Here is an 11,877-nt window from a genome sequence, read left to right as displayed (position 1 = left end):
ATTTGATAGTAAAAGTATTTATAATAATACTAAATTTAATAATAACTTAATAATAATAAGATTATTATTAATAAATTAACTTAATAATAATAAGATTAAAGTTTGAGTTTTTTTAATAAAGTTATTAATAATGTTTAATAACTTTATTAAAAAAGTCAAAGGAACTTAGCTCAAGTGGTATGGTTCACGATTTGTGTTTCAAGTAGTATGGGTTTGAGTCTCCAGAGACATGTTGGCATGTGTGGAATTTATGAAATAGTTCTACTACTGGTGGAATAGTGGCAACCATTTCTACGAAGTTACCGATTGTGCCTAGTAGAATGTACTCATTACTGTTAAAAAAATTAACTTTATTAAAAAAATTTAATGATAAAAAAATTTACTAACAAGGTTTAAAGTTTAAGATTATTAACAAGGTTTTATAACTTTATCGATAAGGTTTAATATTAAGGTTTAGTAAGCTTTATTGATAAGGTTTAATCATAGTTTTATTAATGATGTTTAAGGTTTACTAACTTTATTAATAATATTAATAACTTTATATTATTTTTTAAACCTTAACTTTATAATAATGCATTATAAATTATACATTAATACATTTATCTATATATTAACACAATAATAATACATTATTTTTCGTAGAAAAAAGACGTATTTTTTCATTGGTAATGAATAAATTACACTTTATAGATGCATCAAAATGCATTCGGTTCAAAAAGGTGACCGACTAAACAAAATTGCAAAATCGGGCACATATGCTTGCCCACTATTAGCAGATAATAAGTCTTATATACATATTACATCATCATCATATATAACATTAATCATAAAGATGCATAAATACAAATAGACGTTACAATCCTCCATGAGCATGCATATAAATATGAATAAGGAAAAAAGTGATATTAGAAGATATCCCCCTAAACAAGTATTTAAGCCTAAGTGATGTCTGTGAATGACTTGGGGAGGTTTTCCTATGTGTTTTCTCCTATTTGCTTGGAGATATTCCACCTTCCCAGAACCTATTGAGCACCTAATGTAGATAGTTGGTATGTTGATGCATTACATTCCTTGAAAATGTTATAACATGAAATATGAGGAAAAGAGTGTTTTAAATGAAGAGTCTCTTCAAGGATAGGAAGCAGTGTGTGACCATGGAATCTTTATGTCTCATTAAATTATTTTATAACGATAAAAGAGTCCCCAAAAATCTGAAGTGTATGGCATCCTTTTTCAATGGCAATAGTACGGAAAATTTTAAGGCAAGTAATTCAACATAGTTATTTGATCATTTGCCAAAACTAAGCTACATTTTGAAAAAGTGATGCTCTGGTAGGAACAAAATAGTCCCACCACCAAACATTCCACTTTATAAAGAAGCCCCATGAAAATATTCCCATGGAGAAGAGGTTTTGATTTCTTCAATTGTGATAATGCACGGGGCATGCCTTGAGTCCGACGTAGGCAACAAAGAGAAAGTAGCTATGACCTGTGTCACCACCCTGTCTACTGATGAAGGCTTGTCATGGAAGATGTATTATTTCTTGCAAACCACACACCGTAGAAGATGAGTGGAGGAATGTTTCTATACTTCTTTTAGCTTATTTTCTCGCACCAAGGCTACCATGCCTCCATAAAAGATTCACCAGTTCATACAATTGTTATAACAGTTAATTATTTGCAAACAATCTTGATTTTCAATGTAAAATGGAAAGATAGGAATACATGTACTACTGATTCTTCAACAGTTTTGCACAAAGTACACCATTTGGGCCCTTATTTCCACCTCTTCTCAATATTACCCTAAGTGGGAATTTTGTTTTCAAGAAGGCTCCACATGAATACCCAGACCTTCATTGGGAACTTTAATTTTGACAATCTCTTCCATCATCAGGCTTGGACCTCCAGTTTATCTGCAAGGATTAGGTGTAGGTAACCTGTTTTTGGTGTATATTCCCCAAATCGAGAATGTACCTAGCACAGTTAATCCTCCCCATCTCCTATTAAAACATGTGACAAATTTAAGGCAGCAATGTAGTTCTTCCAATTCCCATGAAAGTAGTTGAATATTAAGTTGATTACCATCATGCCATCCTTGGGCCCATATTGTGGATTGAGTTTCATCCTCCACTTGATTCATTGTAACCTTGCCATTGTCTTTAAGAACATTACCAATTCGACAAGAGATGAAAGCCTCCCCACATCCCACCCAAGGGTCTTCCCAAATCTTCACATTTTCTCTATTTCCTGCCCACTTTAAATTACAGAGAAGGAAGCTAAAATTTCCTTCCATATCACTAAAGCATTAGAAATTTTCTTGTTAGGGTATCTGATATAGTAACCAATAGCAAGTGGATAGATATATTTCTTATGCACTATCGAGCTCCAGAGATTGTTCGTGAAGAGAAATCCCCACCCCATTTTAGATGCCAATGGCTTCACAAATAAATGAATGTTTTTTATGCTCCAGTCACCCTAGGCCTTTGGCACTGTGATTTTTTCACATCTGACCCATGGAAGGATGAATTTCTCCTTTTTTTCCAACGCATAAGAATCTACCACATAGTTAGCGAATAACATTTAAGACACCTTCGGGTATCCATGATAAGGACATCCAATATACAAGGATGACCTCCAAAATAGATTTGATTAGTACCAACCTACCAACACTAGACAACCACCAAAAACTCTACACCTTTGGCCTCTTTTTAATTTTTAAAATGAGCCATTGCCAATTTGATTTTCTGTAGTCATTCGGCTTGAGGTGAAAGCCAAGGTAATTTAGCCCTAAATTGAAAATATTTGTATGAAAAGGAAATTTTGTTTTTTCATTTATGGATTCATCCACAATTAGTGCAAGGGGAGGAATAATAGATTTATAAACATTCACTTGCATACCTGGCACCTTTTGAAAAAGATGTAGGGAATACTTAATGATGCTGGTGTCTCACCTGGATCCATAAAAAAATAAAAGAATATCATCCACAAACAATAAGTGGGTAATCATCATATCTTCGGCCACAAAAATCCCCTTCAAATCACCCTTTCTTTTGGCTTCTAATAGCGGCCCCCTAAGGCCTTCTACTGCCAAAAGGAACAACAAGGGAGACATTGGACATCTTTATCGATGTTGACACTATACATGTGATCTAGGTGGTTGTTGGTGGCCACTCACCTATTCCACTTGGACCCCCACCATTGTCTCTTTTAGTTTTTCATTTTCCTTCATTGTAGCACATTTTACTATCTTTGGCATTTTTTCAGGTCCTGATCTTCTAGAGCCATTTTGAGGCCCTAAACGACTTTTTTTGGGAAAACAAAAGGGGTCAACATGGGTATTTAACTGATTTTGGCCACTTGAAAGTTGTATTCCTCGGATAGATATTTCTAACGAGGTATTGCATGTGTCAAATGTAAATTGTATGCCAAAGTTATGCCCTGGGGAAATTGATATACCAATTTACCTAAACGGGGCCCATAGTTTTGGTGCTTCATCTCCCAAGGTTATGTTTTTGGATGTTTAGGGTTTTTTGTTGTTTCTCAATAACAAATAGCCCTTCGAGCTTCATTGTAACATGGTTCAGAGGCATGTAGCCGCCACATCTCTTCTCAGAGATAAGCTACCATTGCCCAAGTTAGTATTATTTCCATTCTATTTGTAAGCATATTTCAGTATTTGAGATTAATGAAATAAAGTGTTATTTCTATTGCATCTCTGTATTTATGGTTATATTTGTAATTTGTTGCATTGTTATTTAAGTTTAAATCAATGGTATTAGAGCAGTCTGCTCTTTCTCTTTTTTTCTTTGCATGTCCCCAACGAGGTCGGGATATAAGGAGTTGGGCTTGAACTGGTCAAAACTTTGCAAGACCAACCTCGCAAATTGCCACACATATAGTGCCGATACCTCTTAAGTTTGTACGAAACCCGGGTTGATAATTAAAGTCGGTAGGCTTGGGAGTTGTAATATTCTTGTTGCAATACCGAGGCTTATCACTTTTTGGTGCCATTTCCGGGGAGGTGTCAAAGCAAAAAGTGATGAGCCTCGGTATTTCAACAAGAATGCTGCAACTCCCAAAGCTATCGACTTTAATTATCAACCCGGGTTTCATACAAACTTAAGAGGTGTCGGCACTATATGTGTGGCATAGAATCTATCCTTCCTTTGCTGTCATGATGTAATGGAGTGCATGTACTGAAGTCAAATCCTTAACTAATTACAGAAAATGAAATGTTCAAAATGGAGCCTTAACCTATTGCAAGAAAGAAAGTACAAGGAAAGAGACGGAAATTCAATGCTAAATCACACCATTTCCTAATTAACTGCCAAGAAACAATGCTTTGAAATAATGCTAAATTATCATGAACCAAATGATACTATCTAAGCATGGAAGTAAGAAGCATCAAACATAACTAATGTGCAAGTAAAGGGACAAAAATTAATATGTTTTTATCTTTTTGTATTTTCATGCAAAATCAAGTATGCAAACTAATTTCCTTTGGTGATGTGGTAGGTGAATTAAGGATGTTGGAGGTTGGATGGAAGGGTTAGGAGATGTTTGGATTTCGTGGGAGACCCTTGGGATGCTTTTAGTGACTTCCTATAGGTTCTTCATCAATTCAACCTCAAAACAAGCCATTTCAGGAAAACCTACAAGATGTAATAGAAACCTACAAGATTATCCTGTAGGAATTACAGTTAACCTATAAAATATAGCTGAGAGATAAATTTGAGGTGTTGGAGGTGATGGAAGCCTTAGGGAAGGTGGTAGATGGGTGGAATGGAGTGATAAAATGCCTAGGATCACTCAGAACTCAAAACCAAAGTTGGGAGATGGATGGTTTTTCTCAAAAACTTGGAGAAGTTTCCTTGTGAAATGACGAAATTGGTGAGGGTTTAATGAACATGAAAATCAAATCAAAATTGGATGGGACAATTTTTTTTAGTAAATAGGATGTCTTAGGTCCCTATTCCAAGTGGAAGCACTCAAAAATACCTCTGTTAACCCATGCAAAAAAAATAAAAACATTACTAGTCGAAAATCTAAAAATTCAAGAACCGTTGAGCTATTAAATCTAAAAAATGACTAACCAAATCAAGTGAAAATGCAATGGGGGTAATTTTTTGCAATCTAATGCAAGTGTAATTAATTCGATTGAATCTCGTTAGCATGCTCTAAAAAATAACAGAAATTTACTATTCTTTGCTAAAAAGGAGGTCCAACAATCTAGATTTGGGAATAAGAAGACTAATCCAAGCAGCTCAATGATTACTATGAACTTCCAAAGCTTTTCCAAGGATGAAATAATGCTTGTGATCCTGCAAAAGAACTTACATCAACCATTTAACTCAATCCTACAACAAGAAATCATTAATTCTAAATGTAGAAATAGAAAGAAATAAAAACAGAGATGCATGTGAATAAGCAATGAAAAGAAGGAAAGAAAAATGATACAAAAGGGATTTGAGGTTCTTGGGATGGTCAAGCCCAAGGAAAATCAGAGACCTATGGAGGAGAACAAGATTTAGAAGCTGAACATGACACCAATCTTCAATATTTTCATCAATAGAATTACATCCCTGCAAGAAATTACAATGGAGCTGCAAAAATACAAGCTCTCTCCACAATAAAACTCATGAAAAACTCTCCCCCTAGAGGAAAATTCGACTTGATACTTACACAAAATGATTAGGAATCATTCCTCATGAATGGAGGAAGTTTTCCCCACCAAAATCCCTTGATTAGTGGATCTAGTCCCCAATACTAGGAATTTGCATTAAATGGTAGGGAACACATTCCTAGATTTTTTCAATCATTCCGTAGAGGAAAATTCAACTTGGTACTTATAAAAAAAGATTAAGAATCATTTCCCATGGATGGAGGAAACTTTCCCCACTGAAATCAATTGATTAGAGGATTTGCTCCCTTGATTAGTGGAATGCATTCCTAGATTTTCTCAATCATTGGAGTTCCACAATTTGTGCCATAATTCAATAATATCTTGTTGAATTATTATTTATTATTGATCCTCCAGTAGCAGGGAACATGTCTTTAAATTATCTCCTCCTCCAACTCTTCATAATCTCCCCAATATTCTCATAATATTCCACAAAAATTAAATAATATTAGGCACAAATATTCAATTATTCATAAAACTTCCTAATGAATATATTAAAGTTAAAAATAAATAATAAATCTTCCTAATGAATATATTAAAGTTAAAAATAAATTATCTAATGAAAAAAGAGAGGTTTAATTTGCTGAAGTATGGTCATAGGCCTTAATTTATGTTTTAAATAAGAGGCACGAGCCTTAATTTATGTCTAATTTAGAGGCCCATCACAAATAATGACGACCTCTCATGGTGGAAGATAATAAAGACAAGGGGACAAGAGATCCTTTCAAAATCTTACTCGAAGAAGCCCTCAAGCGACAAAGGAACATGATGACCGAAAACCTTTCCCAGATCCTTTAGCGGCTACCCAAGGGTGAAACATCTTCTTTGGAAGCGCCACACCCTTTAAGATACAAGTTAACTTTGACATCCCCATATTTGAGGGTTAGATATATGCAGGCACCATAGATAAATGGTTAAATATGCTAGAAGGATATTTTTCTGTTCATGATTTTTCCAGCTGCGAAAATCTTACTTTTTAACTTCTCAAAGCCACCACCCACGTCAAAGACTTGTGGGAAACCTACTGTGTGAAGAAGGATGAAAGTACACCCTCACTATTTTCAGCTGCACCCACTTGGAATTCGTTCTGGTATGCCATCAAGGAGAAGTACTACCTTGTCAGGATCTATGAGGATAAATAAATAAAGTGGACCATGCTGCAATAGGGAAGGGACCAAGACATGCCAGACTTTACTAATGTTTTTCATACCCTTCACATGAAGTTGCATATTAAGGATTTTTAGAAACATTTAATACTCAAGTACTACAGCTTCCTACATAGGTACATCTAGGACGAGATGGAGTTCCTAGACATATCCTTGCTCGGCATGATGTATCGATACGCTGTCAAGATTGAATATAAGTTTAAATAGAAAAAGTGAGAGTTTGGATCTGTGAATCTGAAGCAAGGGAAAGGAACCCCAAAACAACAGAACAAAGGGAAAATCCAAGGTGGGGCAACCAAAGATAACTCGCCGAAATCACAAGAAAATAACGACACCATGAAGAAAAAGAATTACACAGGAAAGTGGTGTGAGTTCCATAATAGATCTACTCACAACACAAGTGAGTGTTAGGTCAAACGGTCACTGGTGGCTGAGTTGAAGGCTTCCGAGTTAGACGCCTGTTCTGACTTTGAGTCAAAACTCGACAAGGGGAATGACAGAGGGAAGCATATCGTTGACGCGGAGCCCATTGCCACTGTGGCCACCACCAAGGTCCAAAATATTGAGCTTGAATATCCATAGGAAGGGGAACGCCTATCGCACTCACAGATGTGGGTGGAGGATTATCCACTGCATTTCATTGTCGACACCGGAGCCAAAATAACCTCATTTCAGTAGAGGTTGTGAAGCGGCTAGGCTTACCAATTATATCACATCCACATTCGTACACCATTGGGTGGCTTCACGAAGGACGAGATCTTTGCGTCAGCCAACAGTGTCACGTTCCCTACAACATCGAGCCCTTTACGGATGAGGTACTGTGTGATGTTTCTCCTTTGGAAGTTTGTGATATACTATTAGTACAACCATACTTGTGGAAGTGACATGTTGTATATGAGTGTAGACCCCTCTCTGTTATTATTTATTTGGGTAGTTAGTTATACATGATACTGGAGGTAGCCCTGCTTACCGCCATCTCTTTGATCTCTACTAAGTAATGTAGTAAGATCATCTCCGAGATTGGGAAATTTGTTTTCTTTCTTATTCACTCTCAAAGTAAGGGGAAGATCGTAGCCACATCCATGGCCGCGGGGAAGGGTTCCTCCATGTAGCAGAAGCAGGTGGATACCGTCATGGAAGAATACAAGGACATCTTATCCTCACTCACAAGGGTATCCTTGCACTATTAGGTCAAGCATTCAATTGATTTGACTCCTAGAGAACCTCTATCCAATGGGCCAATATATTACCGCTCCATTATGGAAAATGAAGAGATCAAGCAGAAAGTCTTAGAATTTGTGCAAAAAGGGCACATCTGACCAAGTTCCTCGCCTTGTGGGAGCCTGATTATACTTTTATAGAAGAAGGATGGGACCTAGAGGCTATGCATTTCTTATCAGGCACTAAACAAAATTATTGTCAGGAACAGGTATCCAATCCCACAGATTAATGACCTTCTGGGCCAACTCAAGGGGGCCAAGTATTTCAACAACATTGATCTGAAGTCTGACTTCACCAGGTTCTAATAGAGCCCACAGATGTATGGAAAACCACCTTCAAATCCAAGAAAGACCTTTTTGAATGGTTGGTTATGGACTTCGGGTTCACAAATTCCCTTGCTACTTTTATGAGGTTAATGGATGACATCTTGTGGCCCTTTACCAACTCATTCATGATTGTCTATCTAGACGACATCCTCATCTTCAATAGGAGTTAGGAAGAACACTTGCAACACACTTGATAGATCCTTGACACCCCTCGGTAGCACAAAAAGAACAAACTATGTTCCAACTTGGAGAAATGAACCTTTCTGTTGTGCCTATCCACAACCCCCCTTTTTATTAGTATTAGTAGTAACATTAATAAATGGGGACCCTTCCAAAAAATCAAATCTTAGCATTTAATCATGCCTTTCTTGTTTTTAGAATAAAATAAGATGTCAAAGTAGAACTTGATAAAACATGGAAATTTACCTTTTCATACTTTAAGCGCATAAAAATTCACAAACGACGAGTTTCTATAAAAAAGCGCTATATGATAAAAAGCCTAAGAATGAATTTATAGCAGAAAATCGTGAATATGAAAAAAAACCTGTGAAAGACCTGCTTTAAAAGGATTATTCTCGCATCACAAAAACAAGTTACGGTGGACATCCCTTATAAAAGTTACCTCTTGAAAATGCGATCCGCGAGAATGCGAGATCTTAAATCCTATAACCTTATCGCATCACAATTTCAATATCGTGGCACTACTTGATGAAGCATAAGAAAATATCGCGAAATGCGATAGCGTCTCGCAAATTGTATATTGCAGTAAATCACGTAGAAATGGGTTTTATCGGAAACAAGTTTTTCTATATAACGATGTATGATATTGCGAAGCAAATCGCAAAATCACTTTTATCACAATTCAAAGGGCTCAGAGTTCTAGGAGAGCACTTCCCAACTTTCGATGTGAAGTTATGAACATTAAAGTTAAGCGTAACAGTTCGTTAGCGGTCATTTATTAAAAGAACGATTAGGATCAGTGTAAAGGACCATTTGATGCAAGTTGATATCTTTTGATATGATTTAGAATTAAAAACCCTCTGTCACATTATTTTTATTCTTCTATTGATTATTTCTGCATTCGCTCTCATTTTTATCATAATTTTCTCTCTTCTTGCAACTTTCAGGGAGAACACATAGAGTAGAACATACGAAGAAATGGGGAAGAAAGGAAAGATGCCCGCTGTTGAAAAGTCAGAAATGACCCCATTATTCACAGACTCTACCTGTAATCGAGACGCAGGAACATCTACGTGGGAATCTATGTATCAGTTGTTGGAGGAGGAAAAACTGAGAATTATGGAAGTAACAGTTACAGCGGATGGACGTGGCTCTTCTGATGCATCCATAATTGAACTTGCATGCTCATTTCTACACCGAATTGCTGCAAGGCCAAAGATACTCCCCTACACTGACATGGTGAAATGGATTATAGATGATACAAACATATCTGACAGACAATTCAAGATAGAAAGCGAAGAGGTCATAGGGTCATTTACTCTAGACAATTTGAGGCATATGTACCACTTACCAGAACCCTAGGCTAGCCACAACAAGTAATTTGTCGAGAAGTTCACCAAGGAGAATGAAGACCTGGCAGAATTCACAAAGCACTGGTCAAACAATGAGGAAAGACACAAAAAAGATAAAAACGGTATGTATGATACTGGTTCTCTTTGTTCCCCTTAGTCTTTTGTCGCTGCTATGTTATGTAGACTGTTTGGTAAACTAGACACCAACAAATTTTCATCAGAATGGTTACCCCTAGTGGATGCAGCTATCAATGCCACAATAATGAATTGGGGCCAAATATTGTCAGATAATCTGGCCACTACGATTTTAGAATACAAGAGAAAAAGGAGCGTTGCTTCGAGGGTTTACCCTCCATTTTTTATGAGCGCCTATCTCATGGACGCTATTTGTTTTGTTTCCAAATTTCTTGTTATGGGATGGAAGTGGACAGTTCAAAATCCACTTCCCATTCAAATTTATAACAAAGTCATGTGGGAATCAAGTTTTGTGCCACATTTCTTCAAAATTTGTCACAGAACTATACTCCCGATCCATAAAAAGGTCTACAAGAGAGATGCCCCAAGGTCTTCCCAAGTAGAGGAGGTAGATATTCTCCCCGTGGCGAGATGGTTTGGGGAAGAATTTTTCACGCATATCAATGTTTGACAACATTGCTTCACCCCATGTGCTACCTTTTTATGTCCTAGAAAAACTGATGGCTAGGGAGATAGCCTATTAGACATGCGATGATGGGGGGGTGAGTAAAGTACTGAAAGATTCCAAGAAGGCCATTTGGCCCCAATTTCCTATAATATGTAGAGCATTTGCATTGCATGACTTAGGCCATGCTTTCAAAGAAGTTAATAATGTATTATCTCTACAGCTACCCAAGCTCCTAGGAAGGAAATATGATCCCTTTGGTGTTGTAAGTAATTTTACTACAATGGTTAAAATAAAAGTATTTTCTCATGAAAAAGATCCCTTTGACGATGTTTTCCTGCAGAAAAACACCTTCAAAGAGGTTCAACATACAACACAAATTATTTTTGACCAAGAAAGTCTCCAAGCTTTTGAGTATTACAGAAAACAGAGGTTATCTGAGGTCCCCATTGGACCAACTACTCATCAAACCAATAATAGAACCTACTCCCAATGTTAGCATAAGTGATGATTCAAAAGAAAAGTCCAAAACAAGTTCAGAAAAAGAATCAGTAGAAAAGTCTAGTAATCAATCCCAGGATGAAAACAGTAAGGAGGAGGAGTCAATAAAAGACACAGCTCAGTCTACAACAGAGTCTAATTAGCAGATTTCATTAATAAAACAAGTTGAGGCTTCAACTCCCCTTACAAAGCAAACAGAGCCGCTAGTAATTGATCTAGAAGGGGAATGGGAAAATTTTAATAAGATACTTAACATAGAAGAACAAAACGTAGAGCCACCACCAAATACAAAAGAGACGACGACAAAAATGGCAATAGAAAGGGCTATTAACACTCAGGAAACAGAGCACATTTCCATTTCTCCCTCATCTAAGATTGTACTAAGAATAGAGAAAATTCCTCCTCTAAATGTATTCTACAGCCCTCAACATAAAGTTGTCGTCAGAAGGCAAAGAAAGAAAAGAAAGTTAGATTTTGTGCTCACTCCCGAGGATGAACCTCTGTATGTTATTTGGAAAGATCCCTTTACAAATCCATTGGAAAATCTCACTAGGCTCTCACAGGTCGTAGGTGCATACGCTTCAGAAACTATTGATAAAGCAGCAGAGGTTCAATTACTACTTAAAGAAAAAGAAGATAGGATTTTGTTTTTGGGACAACAGTTATAACAAGTTAGTGTCAACCAAAAAGCCGAAACACAATTGGAAAAACTTCAGCAAGACTTCCAGCAAATGCAATTGGCACATCAAAGTCATTTGGTTAGCAAAGAAAAACAGTTACAGAATATAATAGAACTGCATAAAGATGATCC

This window comes from Pinus tabuliformis, chromosome 7 (genome assembly GCF_031772625.1).
Source record: "Pinus tabuliformis cultivar Carrire ecotype Pingquan chromosome 7, CPIR1, whole genome shotgun sequence".
Classification (NCBI taxonomy): domain Eukaryota; kingdom Viridiplantae; phylum Streptophyta; class Pinopsida; order Pinales; family Pinaceae; genus Pinus; species Pinus tabuliformis.
Note: the sequence above shows the minus strand (reverse complement) of the source record.